At 42.2% G+C, this 12,476-nt stretch overlaps 1 protein-coding gene across 3 annotated transcripts in view; it reads left to right on the top strand.

Annotated features, from left to right (window-relative positions):
• Positions 1-1,585: 1,585 nt before the first annotated feature.
• The window catches only part of KCTD18 (potassium channel tetramerization domain containing 18), a 30,894-nt gene continuing 20,003 nt past the window's right edge, over positions 1,586-12,476 (top strand). The window contains exon 1 of one of the 3 annotated variants that reach the window (XM_055379356.2): positions 1,586-1,607. The gene's annotated coding sequence lies outside the window, so the exon portion shown is untranslated. Of the gene's footprint in view, positions 1,608-11,262; positions 11,809-12,476 lie in introns of those variants that run through there. The other 2 variants (XM_031008700.3, XM_031008699.3) reach the window with 2 other exon arrangements.

The raw sequence follows: 12,476 nt of genomic DNA, 5'->3' as shown, positions 1-12,476 counted from the left end.
TGCTATTTAGGAGATCTAGTCGGAATTGTCCAGTAGGCTCATAGAAATAAGAAATATGGAGCTGAAAAGGGATACTCAGATTTGGGAGTCAGCAGCAAATAGTAATTAGAAATCACAAGAGTTGATTAAGTTGTGGAGGAAGAGTGTGTAGAGGCACAAGAAGAGTAGAAGGTAGAATCACGGTGAACATCAATGAATGGAGGAAAGATGAAAAGGCAGCAAGAGAGGCAGTGAGCGGTAGAAGGAGACACGTGGGAGGGCTGAGGGAGGAATGATGGTTGGGAAGGGACTGCCAACCTGGTCTTAAGCAGCAGGAAGACATGAGTGAGAACAGTCCTGGGGTTTGACAGTTAAGGAGTCATTCCTTTTGCAGCAGAGAGGATGCAGAGATGAGAATAGACAGTTCTTTGAGGATCAAGAAAGAAGTAACAATAGCTACAGGGGAATGAGGTTGGAGGGAGGGTTTGTATTTGTGAAACGAAAATCTTGGGGCCTCAAAATTACTAAGCTAAAGGGAAAAGTCAACGTGGAAACTGCTCAGGGCAAAACTTTCCTCCCACTCTATTCAAAGTCATCCCTCTGCTCACTGAGATAAATGTACATTCTGATTGCCTCCTTCGGAAAAGCCTATCAGAAACTCAAAAGAATGCAACCATTTGTCTCTCATTTACCTGTGATCTGGAAGCCCCGTCCCTGCTTCAAGTTGTCCCCACCTTTCTGGGTGGAACCAATGTACTTCTTACATATATTGATTGACGTCTCATGCCTCCTTAAAATGTATAAAACCAAGCTGTGCCCCGACAACCTTGGGCACATGTCATCAGGACTTCCTGAGGCTGTGTCACAGGCGCGAGTCCTTAACTTTGGCAAAATAAACTTTCCAAATTAACTGAGACCTGCCTCAAATTTTTGGGGTTCACATACTCTTTTTAAAAGCTGGATAAGGGAGCTTGTAGAGGGAGAGAGGCTGACATAGGAAAGCAGTTACTAGTGGTGAGGCAGGGGTTAGAATCAGGGCTAAGCTGTGAGCTGAAGGGTCTCCTTTTCCTTTGTGGTGGGAAGAAGAGAAGAAAGACCAGATATTGTAGGCATAGATAAGTTTGAAAACCAGAGTACTTTGTAAGTTTTCACATTCACATAAATGTTGGACAGTTATCTTCAAAACATTTGCTTCCTTAAAAGAAAGGCAACTCTACATTTAAAACTTCTATGCCTTTATTTCAGTAAAAACTAAGGTAAGTGAAATTATTTAGGCATAAACCAAAACTTCCTTATCTCCTGTAAACAGTTTCTCTAACAGAAAGAAATAAAATAATTATAGTCATGCCCCACATTATGATGTTTCAGTCAACTACCAAACAAATGTATGATGGTGGTCCCATAAGATTATAATGGAGCTAAAACATTCCTGTTGCCTAGTGACATCGTAGTCATTGTAACATCATAGCACAATTCCTTTATTTTTTAAATAAATTAAGGTAGCCTAAGTGTATAGTGTTTATAAAGCCTACCCTAATATACAGTAATGTCCTGGGCCTTCACATTCATTCACCACTCACTCACTGACTCACCCAGAGCAACTTCCAGCCCTCCAAGCCCCATTCATGGTAAGCGCCCTATGCAGGTGTACCATTTTTCAAAGTCATTTATATCATATTTTTACTATACCTTTTCTATGTTTAGATATACAAATATCATTGTGTTACCATTGCCTCTAGTATTCAGTACAGTATCATGCTGTACAGGTTTGTAGCCTAGGGGTAATAGCCCATACAATATTGCCTAGGTGTATAGTAGGCTATGCCATCTAGATTTGTGTTAAGTGCACTCTATGATATTCACACAACAATCAAATTGCATAAAGATGAATTTCTCAGAACATATTCCCATCCTTAAGTGATGCATGGCTGTGTATCTGTAAGATCTATATTATCGCTTATACGACTTAGGTCTACATTAATTCCTCTTTTTTGGCTACTGAGTCTGTTTTGTACTGAAGGTAGTGTCTTGAAGTCTTTTTGTTAGTGTGTTTCTATCAGGGTTTCTTTGCATGTCCTGTAGTTTTTCCTTATAAAGGTTGCTGCTGAGTTATTTGGCGAACAGAATTCATAACTATAGTATATCCATTGTGAACTGTGGCATGAAAACATGCCCTCCTTTGTCTCACTTAATGCATTTTGGTTTAAACTTTATCTTGACATTAGTATCACAACCCCTCCTTTGTTGTTGTTTCCATTTGTCTAATGTACTTTTGCCCATCCCTTTTTAGACTTTCTGAATCATTTTAAATCAGTCATGTCTCTTATTTTCAGCATCTTGCTTTGTGAACAAAATTGAAAATCTCTTTTGCCTTTTCTTTTTGAAACAGAGTCTCTCTCTCTGTCACCCAGGCTGGAGTGCAGTGGCATGATCTCGGCTTACTGCAACCTCTGCCTCCTGGGTTCAAGTGATTCTCCTGCCTCAACCTCCTGAGTAGATGGGATTATAGGCACCCACCACCACATCCGGCTACTTTTTGTATTTTTAGTAGAGACGGAGTTCACCATGTTGACCAGGCTGGTCTCGAACTCCTGACCTCAGGTGATCTGCCTGCCTCGGCCTCTCAAAGCGCTAGGATTATGGGACTGAGCATGTCCAGTGGAAATCTTTTGCTTTTAATAGATAAGTTAAACTCATTCATACTCATTAATATGACAGTTCAACTTATTTTGTTATACATATTTTATACTATAATAATCTTAAAACTGCGTTTTATTTGCTGTGTTTCTTTCTTTGCATGATACTTTTTTTTGCTATTTTAATTTTAAAAAATTTTTTTGTATTTAAGAAAGCTCAGTTTTATTCTACTGGTTATCTTTGTACTATACCTTTTTTAAGAAACTTCATTCCCTCTTTTTTATTTAACCTTCGATTATCTGATTTTTTAATTTTAATATTGTCCCTTAACCCCTATCCATTGCCTATATCACAATTGATAGGCTTATTCTATTTTCCTTTTTCTTGTTCCCTTTTCCCATTTTCAGTTGTGTTATTTCTACTTTGTCAGAATGTACTACATATAACATATGCATTAGTCCGTTCTCATGCTGCCAATAAAGACATACCTGAGACTGGGTAATTTATAAAGTAAATGAGGTTTAATGGACTCACAGCTCCACATGGCCAAGGAGGCCTCACAATTATGGCAGAAGGTGAAGGTGGAGCAAAGGCATGTCTTACATGGTGGAAGGCAAGAGAGCATGTGTAGGGGAGCTGCCCTTTATAAAACCATCAGATCTCGTGAGACTTATTCACTATCACAAGAACAACACAGAAAAAACCCACCCCCATGATTCAATTACCTCCCAACAGGTCCCTCCCATGACACATGGGGATTATGGGAGCTACAATTCAAGATGAGATTTGGGTGGGGACACAGCCAAACCATATCAACATATAACAATATTTTGTTAGCTTTGTCCCCACCTTTGTTTAGTCTTAGGTCTACAATTAAATATAGTAAATGATCACCATCTGTCCTTTTGAGAAAGTTTCGCTACTTGGTTGAGCAGAAATCATCTTTTCAAAGATTCTTCAAGAAGGGTTCATGTATTAAAAATTCCCTAAATTTTTTCATGTTTAAAACTCATCTTTTCTTGGCTTGATATTTAATACTTGAAGAATGGGTTGCCTGGAAGTCCTTGATTCACACTTTTTTCCTTGAGCTTTTTTTTAAACTGCTGTTCCATTGTTGCCTTGTTCATATATTGTTTTTGAGCAGTCCTGTGCCAGTCTAATTCTCTCATCCTTGTAATTTCTTGATCTTTTTTCCCTTGGAGATCTTGGGGATTTTTTCTTTATCTTTGAAATCTAATAATTTTACTTGCATATGGTTTAGAGTTGACAATTCTGGATTAATTTTCCCACATAATTGATGAGTCCTTTTGGTATATAGATTTATATATTCTTTTATATCCTGAAACATGCTTGGATTATGGTCCCAAATATTAGTTCTGTTCCTTTGTTGTTTGTGTATATCCCTTAAGGACTGCAATAATTTGTATGTTGTTTCTTAAAGCCTGTCTTCCATTTCAACTACTTCTCTCTGAAATGTCTTCCATTTCAACCACTTCTTTTCTCTCAAAGCTTTTAGTTTCGTATCTTCTTTTCATATCTTGGTTATTTCCCTGTCCCTTATTAAGATTTTATTTAATTCTCTTTTCCTTTGGAAACTTTGCAATTTGTTCTTCACTTCTGCAGTAATTTGTCTTTTTCTTATATTTCTTTCTTGGATCTAACACACTCTCTTTTATTTCTTCCCATTTTTTGTCCATTTTTACTTTAAAATTTCTGATTCAAGGTGTTTTTTTCATATTCCCAAAAGCTTCTTTGAAGATATTTACTTCACTTTGGAGTTTATGTCAGTTTTCTTCTGCTTTCGATTTTTTTCGGGGGGAGAGGAGAATTTTCATCAGCTGACATGGTCTTGTTTTCTGTTTTCTTCTTATAATGGTTTTGTATATATTTACTCTGTTTTCACCTGTGGTAGTTAATTTTATATGTCAACTTGACTGGATCATGGAATGCCCAGCTATCTGGTTAAGTATTATTTCTGGATATGACTATGAGAGTGCTTCTGGAAGAGATTAGCATTTAAATTGGGAGACTGAGAAAGCAGACTGACCTCCCCAGTGTGGGCTGGTACCATGCATTCCACTGAGGGCCTGAACAGAACACAAAGGTAGAGGAAGCGAAGATTTGCTAGGTCTCTGCCTGTGTATTGAGCAGGCATAGCAACCTTCACCTGCCCTGGCTCAGGGCTCATGGTTCTCAGATCTTCACACTCAGCCTGGAATTTGTGTAGTCAGTTCTCTGGCTTTCAGGCCTTTGAGCTATACCACTGGCTTTCCTGGGTCTCCATCTTGAAGAGAGCAGATCATAAGACCTCTCAGCCTTCATATTTGTGTGAGCCAATGCTTTATATTAAATGCATATTTCTAATCTATATCTGTATATCTGTATCTATATCTACATATATATGCACAAACTAATTATTGGTTCTTTTTATCTGGAAAACCTTGAATAATACATCATCTGTTCATTTCAAAGATTTGATATGGTTTATGAGATTTCAAGTTCAAGGGTATTCTCTTCTGCAGTGAAATACAGTTTGTCAATGGATGGCTTTTGCATGTGTACATGCATGCACATGCATGTGTATGTAGCTAAAGATTGCATATTTTTAAAGCTTTGAGGCCCAGCGCAGTGGCTCACACCTGCAATCCCAGCACTTTGGAGGCTGAGGCGGATAGATTACTTGAGGTCAGGAGTTTGAGACCAGCCTAGCCAACATGGTGAAACCCCATCTCTACTAAAAATACAAAAAATTAGCCAGGCATGGTGGTGCATGCCTGTAATCCCAGCTACTTGGGAGGTTGAGACAGGAGAATCCCTTGAACACAGGAGGCGGAGGTTCCAGTGAGCTGAGATTGTGCCATTGCACTCCAGCTTGGGCAACAGAGCAAAACAAAACAAAAAAAAAGCTTTGAAACTCATTTACTTGGCACTAAAATTTCTTTTTACTTATTTTCCTCTTCATTTAGATTCAAAGGGTGCCTCTCTATCTTTTTTACCTTCTGTACCTCCAGAAGCAATGCATTTCATAGACTGTTCCCATGAATCATGCGCACTTTAAGAAAACATATATAGCAAGTGGTTTTATCTCCTAGGAATCTTTTCCAGTATGTTAGCACATACGATGGACTTTCTCTTTTTTCTGGTTTTCTTAGATCAATCACAGGCCTGTCAATGGCTCTCCTCTTCTCTCTTCTATTCACTTTCTCCAGGCTGCTCTGTATCTCTGTTTCTCAGAACTGTATCTCTGTGAAAGTTTATGGCAAGATCTTGAGACACAGCTACTTGAGACTGGATGTTTACTTCCTACTTACAGGTATACTGAAATTTGAACATTCTCTTTTAGTTATGCAGGTGGCATGCATTTCCTGCAGTTTTGTTTGATCTTTTTTATTGTTCTGTAGTGTGGTTTTCAGAGAATGAATTGGGAAATTCAGATTTATGCAGCTATAGCTGCTATTGCCTGGCTGCTCAGAAATTGTCCTGTCAGTGTTATCTTGGTGGAACTGCACACTCTGCACCAGGCATTGCAAAAAGAAAAATGTCCCAACTTATCTAGCCTTTGTGAACAAAGAAGCAACCAGACCCTTCATTCTCCCATACATTGTCCTGGGTTTGAAGGAGGAATGCGTTTATGGTTTGCGAATCTTTTCGTGGAGGACAGTCGCAAAGTTATTTGCTTCTCCTTTACCATGACAAGTACCTATCTTTCCCACCTTAAAGAGTGCCAGAAAAGGAGGGCAGTCTCAAGTCTAATCAGGTGTGTGACTCAGGTTCTGAGTTATATACTGCTTTTTTACCCCCTTCCCTTCAACCTTCTGTGCACCAGAGCTAGGATTGTTCTTTCCTTCCAGGAGAGCTGCAGGAGGGAGTAGTCACCCGAGGATTTTCCTGATGCTTCAGTTCCACATAAGACCCTTCCTGCCCTCAGTCCACCATACAATTGAAAGCAGTCAGAAAGTGGGGTTATACCAATGCTATTGAGTTAAATATTTGGCCTTTGCTTGAACCTTGCATTAATAGACCATTAGGACTTTTCTCATTATGTCTAGACCCTGTGTTCTATAATCACCCCAGCAGTCCCAATTCCCCAAGTTGTCCACTGTTACCTGGGGCCCTCATCCTCATACTTCTGATATGTCCACTATTATAAGCCAATTCTCCACTGTTCCCATTGCTTCCAAACATCTCCACAGAGCCCTTTAAAATTCACTTTTAAATGTTACCATCGCTTTTTTCTTCCTTTCTTCTTCTTCTTCTTTTTTTTTTTTTTTCTCTGTTGCCCAGGCTGGAGTGCAGTGGTGTGATCTTGGCTCACTACAACCTCCACCTCCTGGGTTCAAGCGATTCTCCTGCCTCAGCCTCCTGGGTAGCTGGGATTATAGCCACATGCCACCACACCTGGCTAAAATGTTACTATTGCTTAATTTTTTTAACTGAAAGTTGTCTGTTCTTAGAGGTCCTGCTTCCACTGTAGACTTCTTGGGTGGAGACTACTTTTTCTTCCACTCCCCCCATATTCCAGAATCAGGAGGTGGAGCTGGCGTTTCGTTTTCTCTCAATAGTGCTTCCAAACACTTTTCCTTCTTTGTCTTTCTAAGCCCTAGGTAATTTTAACTATATGTATACATCAGGACAGAGGATCTCTCCTTCTTTCCTCAATGCAGTTTTCTACAACTCTTTTGATGATCAGTTATTGGTAACGATGGCTTCCGTTTCATCATCTTTCTCTCTATGCCAACTCATTCTTGTTGACTTTGTATTTATTTATGGTGATAACCCATCTTACAACCTAGCTTGCCATTTCTTTACAATTTTCACCTCCACTAACTTTGTTTCCACCCCATCTCAGCCCAGAGCCTTGGCATTACATAATCCATCTTACAACCTGGCTTGCCATTTATTTACAATTTTCTTCTCTGCTAACTTTCTTTCCACCCCATCTCAGCCCAGAGCCTTGGCACTACATTCATTGCATGACTTCTGGCATCTTGAATTCAAGTATACTCTCTGACCACTGCCTTCGATTCTTCTAGCTCACTTACTCTAGTATTCCTATTTGAAAAATTCCTCAACTCCATTGAGATCTCAAATCCATTAATCTCACTACCTTTTCACTATGCATCACCACATTCATATACTTCCCTCTTTACCCATCTTAGAATCGATGATCCATCATGGTAACCAATCCTTGTGTCATACTACCTGGCTAAATCCCAACTCCGGCTGAGCCCAGGGTTGTCTACTTTCTCAGCACCTGTACTGAAGCTGCTGAATGTTGCTGGATAAAAGTCATATAACTGGGATGACTAGCTTGTCATCCATGTTATAATGATTACAATCTTCAAGTGGACACTCATCCCTTCTTAGCAATCCTACCAAGTTTCTATAGAAAGTTTGCTTTTCAGTTCCCAAGATAAATAATTCACACCTTACGCTCCTTCTTCACACCTTTTCCACTCCTCATCTCCTTTACTCTCAGCCTTTGACCTTGCTTTAGACTAAATAGAGAATGCAGAAGCCATTTGGTCAGACTTTTCTCATCTCTCCTCTGTGAAATCTACAACTTACTTGAACTTAAATCTGTCTTCTGTGTTTTACCTCCTACCCCTGCTCTTGTCAAATGAAAATTGCTTAATTTGTGCTTTGGCTCCAACACCCTTTTGCTTTGCCAAGTATTTCATTTCTTCAGTTGTCCCCTCCCTCCCCTTCCTGCCTCACCAATCTCTGCCTATCTACTGCATCATTTCCATCAGCATAACCTGCTGGAATGACTCTCATCCTAAAATTCCTTTTCTTGACTCTTATCCCACCTTCACTACAGCCTCACTTCTCTACTTCTATTTACAACAAAGTCTTCTCTAAAGGGTTACATCCAGCCTTCCATCTCCCATTCACTCTCCAGCCCATTTTTGGCTGGTTTGCGTCCTCACCACAACATTGAAACTGCTCTTGTCAAGGTCACCTAGAACTCCCACAACTTCCACCAAATATGATGGACCCTTGATTTCTCAGTGGCATTTGACATGAATGACACTTTGCTCTCTTGGTTCCTGTAACTCCATACGCTCCTGATTCCCCTCCTTCCTCTTGGCTCTTCCTTGTAAGCCTGACTTCTAAATGCTGAAGTCAATGCTTCATGTTGTCTCTTCTCATTTATCTGCCCTTTCTGCAGATGGTTTCATTCACTCTCATAGCTTTAAATGCTTATGCTTTCCAAATATCCACCTTCAACACAGAATTTTACCCCTGAGCTCCAGATTTATTCAATTGCTAATTGATCTCTCTACCCGAATGTCTGAAAAGCATCTGAATCTTAGTAGTCCAAAACACAGCTTCTGATTTCTTCCCTCAAACCTATTCCTCTCCCATAATTCACTGACTCGGTAAACTCACTATTATCCCATTGTTCAAATTAACAATTTAGAGATATTCCTACATTTTTCCCTTTCCCTTAAATCCCATATATGGCAGCCATGAAAATGCACTTCTCAGATCTCCAATTGCAGGGAGCATTGTTGACTGATGCCTCAGCTGCTGTCCTTTGAAATTTATCACCAGGCTGCACTGCCCACTGACTGCTCCCAGCCAGCAACTGAGCAGAGGGATTTAAGGCAGGCCCATTCCTGGGAGACACAGAACTCTTCTGATATGGGGGACTTTGGCTTGAAGGCTTTCCACTGGCTGTGCTGAAACTTTCTCAGAACTGTATCATATCTACAACTTTTCCTACTCTTCCTTTCCTGTTCTCCACAAGGGTTGAAACTGTCTAATGTCTTTCCTAATTCCCCTCAGATGCTTCCCTGTTATTACCTCACAGATGTTCCCTTCGATAAATCTCTCACATGTCTAATCTGATAATATTGTTTGCTTCTCAGGGGATCCATATTAACACATTGTATTTGATCCACCAACAAATTTTATGTCATGTCTATCTCCTGAGTACCCCTCTTGCATCCATCCACTTCTCTTTATTGCCAACACTACTCAAGGAGGAACTAAGACATTTCTCCCCTGGATTATTGCAATAGTCATCTACTTCCATCTCACACCTTTCCAATCCATTCTCATCTCAGTAGCCACAGTGATTATTTTTTTTAATAGTAAATCAATTGTGTCACTTCCCTGCTTAAAACCTTTCAATAGCTTCTCATTATGCTTAGAGTCAAATTAAACTTCTACCACGGCCACACAATACTTTAGAGTCTGGGCTCTTGCCTCTCTCTTCAACCTCATCCCATCTCATCTTCCCCTTTGTCCTGATGCCCACCAAGGCTCAGACATACTAGTGGCCTTTCTCTTCCTACAAATTGCTGAGTCCTTTCCTGCCTGAGGGGCTTCCCACTTGCTCTCCCTTCTTCCTAAAATACCCTTCCTCCATCTCTGCAGAAGGTGGACTCGTTCTGACTCCTAGCCCTCAACTTAAATGTCCACTCATTTCCTCGCACCTAGTTATCACTATCTGTCACCACTTTGCTTAGTGTCTGTTTCTCCCACTTGAACAAGGGCAGGCAAACTATGGCCCATGGACCACCATTTGTTTTTGTCTGGCCCATGATCTAAGAATGGCTTTCACATATTTAAGTGTTTGAAAAAGCTGCATTTTTAAAAGAATATTTTTTGACACATGAAAATTATATGAAATTGGAATTTCAGTGTCCATAAAGTTGGAACTAGCAATGCTCATTTGTTCAGGTTTTGCCTGTGCCTTCTTTTAGACTACAACTGCTGAGTTGAGTAGTTGTGCATGGCCCACAAAGCCTAAAATATTTACAGAACAAGTTTTCTGCATGTTGTACTGGAATGTAAGGTTGAATGCCCATTATTTGTCTCTTCCAGTCGTTTACTCTCAGTGCTTGCTCCATAGCTAGTGCTTAATAATTACAGGTTGAACAAACCTTCCCTCTCTCCTAAGACTGTTAATATCTAAGGGGATAGGTTGACTTACCTCTCTTTGGCTTATTCTCTTCTAAGAGCCAGTCAGGGAAATTTGGAACCAAATATTTTTGATTTTGGGAAGCACCTTGAAAACATGACTGTTATATTTCTCTTGAAATATCTAGCACAGTACCTTGCACAAGGCAAGATGGTGCTAGAAACTGGAAGAACTGTTTTAGGGTTATCGTTAACAGGAAATTAAGTAGTGCATGCAAAGCACTTAGCACAGTGTCAGGTGTACAAAAGTGTTGAATAAATGTTTGCTCTCGCCTCAATTTTCCTTGCTATAATGGGAAATAAATATCACCCTTTATATCACTGTCACACAGACTAAACAAGAATGCTGTGTGTGAAAAAGCTTTGCAAGCTGCAGACACTATCCAGATAGACTTATCCAAGTGCAATATATTAACACACGTTGGCACTGAGCAGCCCTGTTTGGAGGGATGGGCACTGACCTGGGGGTGAGAACACTTAACATCCTAATTCTTGCCACTTATTAAGTGACCTTGGACAATCGCAACTTCTGTGGCTGTTTCTTCTCTTCACCTGTAAAACCAGCCTCTGAACACACAAGACCGTCCCTTGGGGTTCAGCCCTGGCCTTCTCTACCGTGTGTTTCCCTTACCTCCGGGATGGAACACCCGCCCGACTCCGAGGCGGCCCACTGGGGCGAGACGAGTCTGGGGGCGGGGCGGGGCGTGGCGTGGCGTGACGAGCCCGGGGCGTGGCCTCCCTCCCTCCCTGAGCCGCTGCCTCAGAGCCGGGCCGCACGGGGGCGCCGCTGGGGCCGCTCTGCTCCCGAGTTGCCGAGCAGCTGAGAAGGCGTTCACTTCCGTGTCCGCCCCACGGCGTCCGGCGGCCGCGCCGAGGGTCTGGCGGGCCGCAGGTCAGTCTGGGAAGCTGCCGACCCGCCCCACCCCCCCCCCCCCCGGTGCGGAAGAGCCGGGCGCGGGATGGGCCGCGGGCCCGGAAGGCGGCGGGGCTCCCTGAGGAAGGGCACGGGCCGCGCTGGAGGCTCGGGCTTCGGGCCGATTTGGGGTCTCCAGGCCGCGGAAGACCGTGGCGGGGCTTTCTGGCTCCCCAGCTCCTCCCGGCTCTTCCCGCTTCGGAAGAGGAGTGTGAGCCCCTTGAGCGATGTTTTTCAAAGTGGGGTTCGCGGGCAGATCCCGACCCCTCCTCAGACTTTCTGAGGAACTGTATGCTGTGGCCGGAGTGTCTTCGTTTTCCCAAGCGTCCCTGATGGTTTTGATGCAGGTGATCATAGGACTGCACTCTGGGGGACATTGTCCCCGAGGGCTGGACACTTTCCACATAGCAGGGAGCCTAACTGGGTGCTTTTGAGGTTGGGGCCTGCGGAGTGCCCCCCTGGTGTGGCCTTGGAATGGTGATGTTCCTATCCTTAGGAGAGACTGCCTGGGGTTGGGGTAGGAGGAGTAGCTCTTAAATCCTCGGGATCGGGGTGCTGCTGTGTTATCGTAGCCAAGTCTTGAGATGGACAGATGCTTAGGGAGTGAAAGGGCTGGGTCAGGACCCATAGGGGTGAAACAGTGCTGGAGGAGCCGGTGTGTGGTGAAGCAGGAAGAACTTGGGGTTCGTCCTGCCGATCTGGATTGGGGCTGGCTCCACAACCTACTAGCAGTCAGTCCTTGTGTGGCCCCTGTACACATCACTCTTTTTTTACCCCAATGTCCTCATCTGTCAACAGGGACAGTAATTCCCATCCAATAGAGTTTTTGTGTGAATTAGGTAAAGTGTGTCGTGTCTCTTACAATGGCTGGCACATAATAAGCATTCAGTAAATGGGAGTTATTAAGAGTGACACAGGCCCTGGCTTCCTTGGCCTACAGACCAAAAAGTAGGGATTAAACAAGTGGGGTAAAAAGTGGACAGACACACAAAGTATATTTGTAGAATTGTGCAAG

The sequence above is a fragment of the Gorilla gorilla genome, chromosome 11, assembly GCF_029281585.2.
Source record: "Gorilla gorilla gorilla isolate KB3781 chromosome 11, NHGRI_mGorGor1-v2.1_pri, whole genome shotgun sequence".
In the NCBI taxonomy this organism is placed as follows: Eukaryota; Metazoa; Chordata; class Mammalia; order Primates; family Hominidae; genus Gorilla; species Gorilla gorilla.
This window is presented reverse-complemented; position numbering and strand designations above follow the sequence as displayed.